Source organism: Danio rerio, chromosome 19 (genome assembly GCF_052040795.2).
Source record: "Danio rerio strain M-AB ecotype USA chromosome 19, GRCz13ab, whole genome shotgun sequence".
NCBI classification, from domain to species: domain Eukaryota; kingdom Metazoa; phylum Chordata; class Actinopteri; order Cypriniformes; family Danionidae; genus Danio; species Danio rerio.
In genome coordinates this window covers 17,623,886-17,639,136 of record NC_141039.2, presented here as the reverse complement: position 1 = coordinate 17,639,136, position 15,251 = coordinate 17,623,886, and the positions used below count along the sequence as shown (strand labels likewise).

Here is a 15,251-nt window from a genome sequence, read left to right as displayed (position 1 = left end):
AAGTACACTGTGGTCATAAAGGGATCGACATGGTCAGCAATGCTTTCATGTTGTTGATGCTAAATTCTGACCCTATACCATTAAAATGTTGCAGCAGAAATTGAGACACATCAGACCAGGCAACATTTTTCCAAGCTTCTATGGTCCATTTTTGGTGAGCCTGTGTGAATTGTAGTCTCATTATTGTCCTGTTCTTATCAGAAAGGTCGGCATATGTATGGTCGTCTGCTGCTGTAGCCCAAATATATAAACTGCTGTAAAAATGTAAAAAATTTTTTGTATTTATTTATTTATTGCATAAATCTGTTAATCAACCCCAGTCTTGATTAAAACTACTAAATTGTTTAGACAATTGCAGGATTTTAACTCTTTAGTTGCCAAATTCATAAATTATGTCATCGATTTGGTGAAAAAACACACAAAATTGTGCCTTTTCATTATAAAAAAGTTGTGGGCTGGATTTTTTAAAAACCTTTTATCAAAGTCTTGGAAATGGGAAACAACATAGCTAGTCAACAGGTTAGAGTTAGGGTTTGTCAATGAGTTGTCAAATGGTCACCAACAGTAAATTAGAAAGAAAAAATGAAAATCTAACAGTGCATCAAAGCCATTGTTTTTACTAATCGTTCACATGTAAAAAATTCCGGTTCACAATTGCTTTTTATATTGAATATAAGTCATTTTGTGTGTTTTTCCCCAAATCAGTTACATAATTTGTAAACTTGGCAATAAAAGATTTAAAATCCTGTAATTAAAAAAAAAATTGTAGTTTTGAATAGGACGGAGGTTGATTAACAGATTTATGCACAAAAAAAGGAAAAAGAAAAAGTATCTGATGCATTTTTACAACAGTTTAATTCAGTGAAACCCTAACATAACAAAAAAGTAGTGATTTTAAATAGTGCACAAAGGTTCAGGTGGCATTTCTGTGTGGAGATTCACACAGAGTTCACATGGGTTTCCTCCTGGTGCTTTGATTTCCACCACAGTCCAAAGATGTGCTATAGGTGAATTGAATAAGCTAAATTGGCCGTAGTGTATGTCTATATTTCCAAGTGTTAGGTTACAACTGCAAGGGCATCCACTGTGTAAAGCATATGCTGGATAAGTTGGTGGTTCATTCAGCTGTGTTGACCCCTGATTAATAAAAGGACTGAGCCAAAAAGAAAGTGAATGAATGAATAATAATGATGATGATTATGATGATGATGATGATGATGATGATGATGAAATTATGTCACCCTAATAGCAACTTGCTTTACTTGCTTGAATAAAACATATGTATTATAACAACTTATATAGCTTATAATTCTAGATAATGTAGAGTGATATGCAAAACAATAAATGGCGTGGAAAAGTACATAAAATAATTCTAAATGTAGGAAGGGATCAATGTTAAAGCATTTCCCCTAAAAGCACCTGTTTGTACAACATGAAGTCTTAGTAAAATCAAAAATATCAAATGCTGCTATGTTTTTTTTTCTTTCTTTTTGCCTGAATGTTTGGCTAGGTAACCTTGTGAGACAGTTCTGGGAAGTCATTTTGATGACAAAGCTTGGATCAGTCATTCCAGAATAACTAAAACAGATGGTGTGCATTGAGATTGCTCTGCTGGTTGGTCCAGTTATCCAATCACATAATGCTGAGGACAAGTCACATATGTTTTTGTTTTTTTTTTTGCATCGTTTTCATTTGAAACAGTATTTGCATCAGAAAAATGCAATTAGATACACATTTTAAGTGTTTGGAATTTCCTTCAACATTCTAAAGTGCATAGAAATCTGTTGATCAAAACATTGTTAATCATATTAAAACCTACAGTTGGCATGTGTTGATGACTCAGATCTGTGTGGGGACTTCAATCTGTCTTAATGATTTGCTGCATCCATTAAGAAACCACATTACAAAAAAACATGTCAGATTTCTTGGCTCACTGAGCTAGATCACAAACGGGAAGCTATTGAAAGTGACACACAAATACACATAGTGAATGCGGTATGTGTGCATCAGAAAGACCGTGTCCCACTGCAGACTCCATCCAACACCCAGCGGTTGAGCTGATATGAAGCATTTATGGACAAGCATGATTTGATTGAACGTTTGATTGGATTTATCAGAGCAGCTGTGCTCTGAAAACACCAGAACATTAAGCAACACAAATAAGGTAACAAATAAACAATTAAACTGGAGTAATCAGCTAGCAAAACATGCTTGCACTTGGCAGTTACAAACGATGGAAGATAGAACTATGAAAACAAGCAGCAGCCAAGAAAAGAGCGGTGGGAATGAGACCAGGGTTGGGACAGTCGTGTAAAAGTAGTTTAGAGGACAGAAGATAAATGATCATCTACTGGGTAAATGTTTGGACAAGAGTCAAAGTCGTTCCTAAGCTCATTACAACAGCTTGCAACAGCCAGATTGCAACAAAGCCCACTGAATATTCACAACTGTTTCTTTATTTCTTTCATTCTCTTCTCTGTTGTTATCTTTTCCTTCTGTTGGTCTTTTCTATTTCTATTTACCCAAGCCAAGAAACACCACCCCCCTCCATCTTGTAATATGATGTACATGTGTTATTTGTTTAGTACTAAAGTCAACAAAATCTCCATTTCAAAATGCTTCAAATGTGGATGGCATAATTATGATTTCCTTTTCAAAGATGAAGTGAAAATAGTGTACATTTGTTAAGGAAACTCTTTATATAATCATGCAATAAATAGAGATGTTAAGCAGCAAAACATGTTTAAAATTAAGAAACATTCATTCATTCATTTTCTTGTCGGCTTAGTCCCTTTATTAATACGGGGTCGCCGTAGCGGAATGAACCGCCAACTTATCCAGCAAGTTTTTACGTAGCAGATGCCCTTCCAGCCGCAACCCATCTCTGGGAAAATTAAGAAACAATCAATAATAAGAAATATAATACAATAACAACATAAAAAATATTAGAAAAAAAAATGTAGATGAAGAACAAGATGAAGAACAAGAAAAATAAGAAGACAAAAAAGGATAAGACGTAGATGAAGACGATGAAGAAGAATACAAAGGAGAGAAAGAAAAGAAGAAAAAAAATGACAAAGATTACAACAAAGTAGAAGACAAAGAAGAAGAAGACAGAGAAGAAGAATAAGATGAAAATAAAGATAAAAAGATGACAAATAAGAAGACAACAAAGAAGATAAAGAAGACAAAGACAAATAAGAAGACAAAAAAGATAATGACGAAGATAATAATATGATGAAGAAGAAAGAAAATGAAGAAGAACAAGAACAAGAAGAGAATGATTTAAAGATATGAAGAAGATAAAAAAAGAAGACAAAAAGATAAAGACAAAGAATAAGAAGGAAGAAGAAGAGGAGGAAGAAGATGAAGAAGATAAAAATGAAGATGAAGAAGATGAAAAATAAAACGACAACAAAGAAGATGAAGACAAAGACAAGAGATGACAAAGTAGAAGTTGAAGATGATGAAAAAGATAATGAAAAAGAAGATGAATAAAACAACAACAAAGTAGAAAACAAAGACGACGACGAAGATGAAAAAGATGAAGACAAAAAAGACTAAAAATATGAAGTAGACGATGAAGACAAAGAAAAAAAGAAGAAGAAGATGAATAAGACGACAACAAAGTAGAAGACAGAAGATGAATAAGACAAAGACAAAGAGCTGATGAAGTAGACAACAACAAAATTGAAGAAGATGAAGACAAAGAAAAAGATAAAGAAGAAAATGACAAAGAAGTAGGAGACAAAGACGATGAAGAAGGATATGAAGAAGACGAAGAAAGATGAAAAAGACAAAGAAAGAAGGCAAAGAAGACAATGAAAAAGAAGATGAAGAAGCAGAGGATGAAGAAGATGATAAATAAGACAACAAAAAAGTAGAAGACACAGAAGATGACGAAGATGAAGTTGAAGTCAAAAAAGATGAAGATATGAAGAAGATAAAAAGAAGATTAAGACAAAGATGACAACAAAGACGTAGAAGACAAAAAAGACAAAAGAGGAAGACGATGAAGAAGGTGACGAAGTAGAAGACAAAAAAGGTGATGAAGAACATGATAAATAAGACAACCAAGTAGAAGACAAAGAAGATGAAGAAGAAGACAAAGTAGACAAAGATGAAGAAGATGATGATGAAGAAGATGACGAAGAAGATGACAACAAAGAAGTAGAAGACAAATAAGATGAAGAAAAAGACAAAGAAGACGATGAAGAAGACCACAAAGATCAGAAAAGTCAAAAAGATGAAGATATGAAGAAGATGAAAAGAAGTAGACAGACAAAGATGACAACAAAGTGGTAAAAGACAAAGAAGACAATACAAGAAGAAAAAGCAAAAGAAGAAGTTGACGAAGTAGTAGACAAAAAAGATGAAGAACAAGTAGACAAAGAAGATGAAGAAGATGAAAACAGAGAAATAGAAGATGAAGATGAAGATAAAGATGAAGAACATGAAGATAAAGAAGAAGATAAAAATTAAAATGAAGATGAAAAATAAGACAACAACAAAGTAGACGGCAAAGAAAATGAAGAAGACAGACAAAGTGGTGACAGAATATGGCGACAAAGATGACGATGAAGAAGGTGAAGACAAAGAAAATAAAGAAGAAGATGGCGATGAAGAAAAAGAAGACCAATACAAAGAGCTGACGAAGATGATAACGACAAAGATGAAGACAAAGTAAATGAAGATTAAAAAAATAAATAAAAAGGAGTTTATTTTTTTTTAGATCTTTTTGACTTTCTTTTTTTGGACACTATAAAAGCCGAAAACCTGTAACCATTGACTACTATAGTGTTTATATTCCTACTATGAAGATAAAAGGTTACATGTTAACAGCTTTCTTCAAATGTGCGTGCGTGTGTGTGTGTGCGTGCGTACGTGCGTGCTTGCGTGCGTGTGTGCACACATGTGAGTGTGTGTGTGTTCATGAGAGAGAGCTTTCTATTTATCACATGCCCCTTGAATACATATTATTACAAGGATGAACAAGTATGGAATCCAATTTTTAATCTCAGATATATTGTACATGAACATGAACACGAGTGAATATGATGACATGGTAATAATTTACCATTCAATTATATGCAAACCTTTAAAATGAGAGTAACAGGTCTATTTTGTCATTTAGTTCAGTTTTCAGTGAACATTTCAGTTAATGTGCCTGTCCAGTCAGGTCTGCTGCTGGACCATGTGCTCTCCCTGCATAATAACCAGTCCCCTGGTGCACTAGAAATCCACCATCAATACCTTCAGGGTGGATATTGAAAATCCATTTAATACAGGATGGAAATAAAGGGCCCCATGACAGGTCCCTGGGGTACAACAATATTGCTCATGGTTCTGGAGACGCAAATACTGCTGGCTTTTTAAAAGGTAGCCTGTGAACTACAACACAGAGGCATCCACATTGTTAGCAGGTTTTCCTTGTTCAAGAATTAGCCGTATCTACTTACTGGTTTTATTTGTATTCTTCCTCATTTCTAAGTCAATTTGGGGAAATAATGTACTAAATTAAAAATATAGCAACATGGTTTTCAAAGTAAACACTTTCTGCTCTTCAGACAGAGTTTAGTATACATTTGTATAACTAGTGCAAGAAAAAAAAAGAAAAAGAAATATGAAATTGAAATGACATCCTACATCGTCCAATGTTTGGGCCAGCAGTATGACATGTTGAATTGCGCTTCTAGTGTGATATTTTAACTATTTACACTGCATTTAATTAATTTAGGTGGATGCTGCACAGGCGACACTGTGGTGCAGTAGTTAGTGCTGTCGCCTCACAGCAAGAAGATCGCTGGTTTGAGCCTCAACTGCGTCAGTCGGTGTTTCTGTGTGGAGTTTTCATGTTCTCCCTGCGTTCACATGGGTTTCCTTTGGGTGCTCCGGTTTCTCCCACATTCCAAAGACGTGGTACTGGTGAAATGGGTAGGCTAATGCCTAGTTCAACCTAGAGGATTTTAAGCCTGATTTGAGCCCGATTTGGAAGTTAACGAGCTCGCCGACAGATCGGGCTGTGATCGGGAAGAAATCTGCGGGTGCTCTGCGCTCGCCGCTCTTTATGTGTGAACTACTGAGCAACGCATCAACGAGGCTCGCTGACGCGTCGCCGACACCTCGCAGACGGAAATCCAACATTCAGCATGCTAAATATTCCAGAGCAGTCGGCTGACTCAACCCCACGTGTGGTCAGATGTAGTGACGAGCCACAGCCAATGAGAGAGCATATCAGCATGAGCTGAATGGCTGTGTGTTCAGGAGCTCAGCAGAAACATCTGTGATTGGTCAGAATGGGCATCAGTGCACTCGCTTCATTCTGCGTTAGCACAGACATGAGAGTAGACATTAGGTGCGTTCGACATGAAGCTCAGCTGCAGCCGGTGATCAACGAGATTAGCCGAGCGCAGGCAGGGGCGGAGTTGAAAACGGAGCCGTCAAGACGGACAGCTGGACACTTCGGGACTCAAAGTTGCTGCAGTCATGATGACCGATCACATGTCGTCATCATATTTCTTTTTTTTGTTATTTTTATTTATAACAACAAAACATTTACAAATAAAACAGAATACAGTCTCTACAAACTGTAGTTCCTTTTTAAAAAATAAGGGAGAATTATGAATAAAATACATAACAAATGCATGAAAGAAATAAGAGGAAATGAGAGGTTAATATAAACATAAAAACGAACAGGTCTATTAAATACAAAGCAATAAGCATAAATTCTAGGAGTTAAACATCACTCTTTAGGCTAATACTTCTTGTTTGAAAATGCTAAAAGAAAATGGGTTTACATATATGTACATTTATAGATATAAAAATTTCCAATGTAAAAAACAAAACAAGGTGTTTTGATTAGGTCTATGAGATTATTTTGGATAATGAATGAATTTTCAAAAAAGCATTTTAATCCAAAAAGATTGTGTTGAAAAGAACAAAAGGTAAAATAAGTGAGTGATGTAGAAGTTTCCCAGAAAGAGCAGGTAGCCTTTAAACTGCTAGACAGGAAATAAAATATATATTTATATTATAATAATAAAACCATTTTATAATTATTAAATAAAATAGTTATTTAACTTAATTTGTTAAGAGAGCTTTAGGGTGGCAGGATCAATGATGATGATTAGTTTATTTCAAGTCTGTAAGACCTATTTGAGTTCATATTTAGGTTATTCACTTAAATATACACTAAACTATATCATTTAAATCGTTCATGGAGATGAATGCAGTAAATAGTCTGTATAAAAAAAATTAAAAAATAAACCTGTGCAAACAAGCTAACCTTTATAACCAGATTATTTAACAAAAGATGATTACTGCAGTAAAATATTGGTAGTCTTTTAATAAGCAAGATGTGTACAAGATAGAGAGGGTGTGAAAAGTTAATTGTTTGTTTTGAATCTTTTGAATCGGAATTTGTCCAATTATAAACCCGAAATACACGTGTTTGTTGTCATGTGGTGAACTCTGCCAATCGTGTAATATCGGTGTCGTCATCAAAGCTCCTGCAGTCGCTCTTCAGAAGCTGCACGGTCTGAGTTTGCCGTCTGATCTCGGAGCGCTGTACTTTGATGCCACATGTGACAGTCACGTGGCGTCGGCGCAGCATCAATCCGGACAAGATTTCTAACCAGCATGCACCGCTTTAAGACAGATTTCGATCGATCTGCGCAGCGCTGCATGAAGTCGAACGCACCTTATATTAACAGTGGAACTAGAATTCTGTAACTATTAGAATTACCATACTGCTCATTCTGACCGTTCTCATATAAAACGCCATATTGTCACAACATATTTACATTCAAAGCTATTATTGAGATATTAAAATTAAGCTTTGAATGTCTGGCATCATATTTAATGACACCATTACCCTATAAATATAATATTTTTTTGGTAATACAGCCTATAAATATGTAGTTAAGATACTAAAACACTTAAAGGCTTGGCTTTCATTTTCACTTTCAAACAGGAGCTATTTAACAGCACAGAATATGCTGTTTTGAAAGATATCTGAAGTAAATTGATGTTTTTGCCATCAGAAAGTTTTGTTTATGTTAGAAGGAAGTTGCCAGGCAAGAAAATGCACACATTTTTAAAGTCACAGCGAAAAGTATCAGACATGCATGCAGTCATTTTGACCAATATGGTAATTTAAGGCAGAAATGCTCAGTTCTTTACTGTTTTGTAATAAAAAAAAAATAACAATGTCAGAAAGAAATACACTGATAGTTAGAAAACGGCAGGATGTTATAAATATGTTAGTTTTATTTTAAAGAGTTATAAAATTACAAAAATTAAAAACTCTCTGTGTATCTATCCACTGTAACCTTGCAGATAAGTGATTAATCCGCTCATAAATCAGCTGATTTGACAATGTTTTTAAATGCTCTCTCCAAAGCTTGAAAAGCTGTCAGTGATGTCATCAGCACACAAGCAGCCAATAGTGTTCAGCTTTTTCTGACGACTCCTCCCTCAAATTTTCATTGGCTGTGGTTTGGTAGCTTGAATGAGCTGATGGAGAATGAGATGTTGTCAGATCATGTAGTGTGTGACCCCCCTCTTGTGGATCGTTCACGGAGTGTTGCGTAGTGTGAACACCACAGAGATCAAAAGACACAAAGTCAAGTCATGTAGTGTGAACAGCACAGCGATCAGCTGATGTTTAAAATCCTGTAGTGTGAACTAGGCTTAAATTGTCTGTAGTGTATGAGTGTGAATAAGTGTGTATGAATGTTTCCCAGAGATGGGTTGCAGCCTGAAGAGCATCCGCTGTGTAAAACATATGTCGGATAAGTTGGTCGCTGTGTTGACCCCGAATTAATAAAGGGACTAAGCCAAAAAGAAAATGAATGAATGAATGAATGAATGAATGAATGAATGAATAAATGAATGAATGCATGAATGGATGCTGCACATTGGTGGGCTCGAGGAGTGATCCCCTCGTATGATTGTACAGTGCTGTGCGTGTATGGCCATTGAATGATTTGGATTCCAATCTTCAAATCCGTCTCAGCAAGGATCAACGTTTTTCATTTTCTCATTATCCTTTTTCTCGATACTTTATTAATATGATTATTTGAATCTGTGTTTAATCTTAAATTAAATAGAATGTTCAGTGTCTTTGCCCTCCTCTCTTTGTAACTATTTTCAGGAGCCACCAAACCAGGTCAGAGGACAGGACCTCTTGAGTGGAACTGAATGGCCTGAGGGCTGGAAACAGCTGTTCTTATTGTTATAGCTGTGTCAAACTGTCTAAATTAGATTTTGCTATTATTATTATTATTATTATTATTATTATTTTTATTTATTTATTTATTTATTTATTTATTTATTTATTTATTTATTTATTTATTTATTTATTTATTTATTTATTTATTTATTTATTTTTTAATGTGTTAATTTCAATAACAACAATCTTGAACTTTTATAACAAATGTTCTCTTGCTGTGTATTTGCATTTCAGGTCAGGTCAGGTTTACAGGTCTTGGATCAGCCCTGAATAGTCTAAGGCCAACCTGACCCTGACTCTGTCTCCATCCATATCTCGTCCATATCTCGTCAGATATGACCCTGTATTGATGTACCTATTTAGAATTGTCTATCTTTGGTTCAACCAAATGGAAACTTTAACCTGAGTTGACACCATTTCTAGATCTGTATAAAGAGTATAATTACTGTGTTGTTGTACTGTAAGTCAGAAGATTAGCCTACATGAGTATGAAGCCCTTCTGTCATAAAACTGCAAACCATCTTCAATCTCCGACGCTGAGTCTTCTCTTCATCTGACACACCAGACTTTTATTTTTAACTGTTAATCTGTCTGTTTAACTGCTATATATACAGTATATGCACATTACAATGCATTACATTACATTACCAAGCAGCTGAAGGATTTTTTATTTTCATTCTATGTGCCCGTAAAAATGTTGTTATGAGGTTTAGTATAACATTAAATGTAATCTTATATAAATATGCACATAGTGTATATACATCTTGGTGCCAAATTTTACAATTAATTAGTGGCTTTTCACATGTCTGTTAGTAACTTATTCACTATTTAATGGGACTTGTAAAGTACATATTTGGCATGCATTTATTTTACATCCCTAAAACCTAAACCTCACTACTATCTTGATATCTTTTTATAACCAGAACATAATACTGAAGCACATAGTTAAGGGTTTATTAATAGTGACAATTGTAATTGCATTAACACCTTAATATAAAGTCTGATTGAATATGCTGTGGTAATAAAAAAAGAGAAAGAAAGCAAAATATCAAAAACAAAGCCATATTATATCATTATGTAATGAAGACAGAAATAAAGACAGATAGACAAACCAACCAATAGAAAAACAGAGATAAATAATAATAATAATAATAATAATATTAATAATAATAATAATAAATAAATAAATAAATAAATAAATAAATAAATAAATAAATAAATAAATAAATAAATAAATAAATAAATAAATAAATAAATAAAGCATGCAACTTTGTCCAGATTGGATTTAGAATTATGATAAAAAAAATATTATTATAGATCGATCCATCAACACCTATAAAGTTTGCAAAGTCACATATCAGTAATTGTGGGCATCAACATTTATTTATTTTGTTTTTATTTATTACTTTTTTAAATAATGTTAGGCAGAACTGGTTTTTATATTGTTAAATGTCTGTAATTTTTTGATGATAAGGTCTTTATGCCCAAGTAGACTAACATTGTGTCCACTCTTTCTGATTTACTTTATTTTTCATCAAAAATACAGTTGTATTTCAGAAAATATGTAACAGCGCCCCCTACCAAATAACCATGTACATTTAAGGAGAAAAATGATGGAGAACCACTGTCTAATAAATAGAAGAAACTCCTGACAAAACTTAATTAGCATCACTAGTTATTATTATAGCTAATTATTAGCATGCTCTAGATGCGTACTGCTGGATATACACCATTTACAGCAAGTCACTATTGTAAATTTAGTTTATAGTTTTACTACGGTTATTTACCATTGCTTACGGAGAACAAATGTCTAATATAAAATATATGTTAAACATATTTGTTAATTTGCATTAGCTTATATCACAAGTAAAATAGCTAAATTAATATTTATCAAAAGTCAGGCATATTTCTAACTAGAATAATCTGATAACATATTAAAATATTCTATTTTGTGGCGTGATGTGACCCCAAAAGATTTAATTAATTGCAATTCGAAATCTTTAAAAGTACTATAGTTTAGTTTTAATAGATCTTAAGTACAAGTCAGATGAAGAACTGTAATTACTGCATATTTTAAATGTACTGATCTGTTAAACTGAATAAAAGCAGAGCAATATGTCCCTCTTTTTTTATTTTTCTATTATTATTTATTAAATTTGATGCTCCCATACGTTATATCATTCATTAAGGCAGACAGTGTACCTGCATTAATACATTAACGAAAAAATGGGATGTGTCATCTTTGACCCTAAGCTTTCTGTAAAGTCATCTCAGCCTCAGTCGCCTCCTTCCAAACACATCAGACCAAAATCCCTCTTTAGGGGAAGCGTGACTTATTACAGTACCTGGAGAAGCTCCACGTTGAAGCACAGCATTTACACCGGCAGATCTGCTAAGCCTTTGGTTGGCAGGTAACTGCTCAAATTAGTTTCACAAATGTGTGTTATCAGGCTAACAGGGAGAATCTACAACAGTCTTGGGGGGTGACATCAAGTGCCGGATCCAGATCCTTTATGTTTTCTCAGCAAGGATTAGGAGGAGGGTGAAATGATATCCTTAATACAAGCTGCCGCCCCATGGGCCTGCATGACTGCTGATCTCATCTCTACTCATGAAGCAGTCTCATTCCTTCATTCTGTCTCTCATTCATTTCTTTTCTATCCTCCACTGTCACCCAAAGGAAACCTACGTGAGTTGATTTAATCCGAGTCAGGTCGGGTGGAGATGCCCAAGAGGATTCCACTGACCCATGAGACATAACTGAGAGATAAAGAACGCAAGAGGGATGAGGATGAAAAATAAGTGAAACGAGCACAGAATACAAAATGAAAGACTTGAGGAAAGTGAAATATAGATTTGATCAATGCTTCTGCTATCGGTGTCACACGAGCCATCAGAAATACATCAAAAATGCTGAAGGAAAATGTTTTATCATCATCATCATCATCATCATTGTTGGAAATAGGTTTGCTGCTAAATATGTTTTTGGAAACTGTGATGCACTGTCAGAATGAATTTGATCAATTCTCCTGTGATCAGTGGCTGTTTCCAAAGATACAAATTAGATTGATGTGCAAAATGGGAATGTCACATAAAACATTTGTGAATAACGCATTGCTTCCTATCAAAGAGAACAAAATCATCACTCCCTGATAAACTGGCAGCAAATATTAAAAAAAAAAAAGCAAAATGGAAATTGGTGCAGTAGGAGAAGACACTGTGGATATATACACTCACCGGCCACTAAAGTCCAACTGTTCATTAATGCAAATTTCAAATCAGTCAATTAAATGGCAGCAAACTTGATGCATTTAGAGCTGATCTGCTGCAGTTCAAACCGAGCATCAGGATAGGGGAAAAGGGAGTTTTAAGTGGCTTTGACTGTGGAATTGTTGTTGGTATCAAACAGGCTAGTATGAATATTTCAGAAACTGCTGATCTACTGGGATTTTCATGCACAACAACCATATCTAGATTTTACAGAAAATGGCCCGAAAAATTAAATATCCAATGAGCAGCAGTTCTGTGGGCACAAATGCTTTGTTCATGCCAAAGTACAGAGGAGAATGGCCAAACTGGTTTGAGCTGATAGAAAGTTGGAAAAACTGGACAATAGAAGGTTGGGAACATGTTGCCTGAGCTGATGAGTCTCAACTTCTGTTGCGACATTCGCATGGTAGGGTCAAAATTTGGCGTCAACAACATGAAAGCATGGATTTGTTACTAACTAGCTGTGCCTTATAGAGAACAAAAAAAAAAATGCAATGAATGCATGATAGCTTTTTACAGAAACAAGACCACTCTTTGGGAGAGCAGCTGCTCAACAGTTCTGAGAGGTAATGATGCCAAACTACTTTTATGGCAAACTTTGACTAGGACATTTTAGAATGACTAAAACAACATTTCAGCTGAATGTTGTCTGTCTGATTTTGTTTTTGATGCACATGCTGGAATTTATTCTGTAAATTTAATTTCAATCATATTTAATGAACTTTTTTCTTATCAGATGTTTATCCAACTCAGTTTGGAATGACATTTTTTAAATATTTGCACATATTGGCAATTCCATTAATGTATGCATTATTCCAAAATATGCATAAAAAAGGGGGATGGAAATATAGCTAGTGTCACATTATGCTTCAGAAATGGAGAAAATAATAATAATAATAATAATAATAGTAGTAGTAGTAGTAGTAATAATAACAACATAATAACAACTAGATTATTAAAGTTCGTCGAGACAAACTTTAGGCTGGCTTGAGAAAGCTTTAATCTTTAAGTTTTAAAAAGCAATTTTAAGTTAAAAGTAGCTTAAAGTTTTAAAGCAGTTTAAAGTTTTAAAGCAGTTTAAAGTAGTTTAAAGTCTTAAAGCAGTTTTAAGTTTAAAGTAGTTTAAAGTTTAGCATGATTCTAGCATGAATTAGCATGTTGTTAGCTTGATTCTAGCATGAATTAGCATGTTACTAATATGATTCTAGCATGTATGAGCCTGTTATTAGCATGATTCTAGCATGAATTAGCATGATTCTAGCATGAATTAGCATGTTATTAGCATGATTCTAGGATGCATTAGCATGTTACTAGCATGACTCTAGCATGAATTAGCATGTTACTAGCATAATTCTAGCATGAATTAGCATGTTACTAGCATGATTCTAGCACAAAGTAGCATGTTGTTAGCATGATTCTAGCATTAATTAGCATGTTACTAGCATGATTCTAACATGATTCTAACATGAATTAGCATGATTCTAGCATGAATTAGCATGCTACTAGCATGATTCTAGCATGAACTAGCATGATTCTAACATGAATTAGCATGTTACTAGCATGATTCTAGCATGAATTAGCATGATGTTAGCATGATTCTAGCATGAATTAGCATGTTACTAGCACGATTCTAGCATGAATTAGCATGTTGTTAGCGTGATTCTAGCATGAATTAGCATGTAACTAGCATGATTTTAGCATGAATTAGCATGTTACTAGCACAATTCTAACATAATATAGCATGTTGTTAGCATGATTCTAGCATGAATTAGCATGTGACTAGCATGATTCTAGCATGAATTAGTATGTGACTAGCAAGATTCTAGCATGAATTAGCATGTGACTAGCATGATTCTAGCATGAATTAGCATGTTGTTAGCATGATTCTAGCATGAATAAGCACATGACTAGCATGATTCTAGCATGAGTTAGCATGTTACTAGCATGAATTAGCATGTTGTTAGCATGATTCTAGCATGAATTAGCATGTGACTAGCATGATTCTAGCATGTATTAGCATGTGCCTAGCATGATTCTAGCATGATTCTAGCATGAATTAGCATGTTACTAGCATGATTCTAGCATGAATTAGCATGTTACTAGCATGATTCTAGCATGAATTAGCATGTTGTTAGCATGATTCTAGCATGAATTAGCATGTGACTAGCATGATTCTAGCATCAATTAGCATGTGACTAGCATGATTCTAGCATGAATTAGCATGTTGTTAGCATGATTCTAGCATGAATTAGCATGTGACTAGCATGATTCTAGCATGAGTTAGCATGTTACTAGCATGAATTAGCATGTTTTTAGCATGATTCTAGCATGAATTAGCATGTTACTATCATGAATTAGCATGTTGTTAGCATGATTCTAGCATGAATTAGCATGTGACTAGCATGATTCTAGCATGAATTAGCATGTAACTAGCATGATTCTAGCATGAATTAGCATGTTTTTAGCATGATAGATAGATCGATAGATAGATAGATAGATAGATATAGGTAGATAGATAGATATAGAAGTAGATAGATAGATAGATAGATAGATAGAGGTAGATAGATAGATAGATAGATAGATAGATAGATAGATAGATAGATAGATAGATAGATAGATAGATAGATAGATAGATAGATAGATAGATAGATAGATAGATAGATATACAGATAGATAGATAGATAGATAGATAGATAGATAGATAGATAGATAGATAGATAGATAGATAGATAGATAGATAGATAGATAG

At 34.2% G+C, this 15,251-nt stretch overlaps 1 protein-coding gene across 10 annotated transcripts in view; it reads right to left on the bottom strand.

Moving 5' to 3' along the window:
* Nucleotides 1-15,251, bottom strand: part of ptprua (protein tyrosine phosphatase receptor type Ua) — a 438,644-nt gene that overhangs the window by 178,258 nt on the left and 245,135 nt on the right. The gene's annotated exons all lie outside the window — the stretch shown is intronic.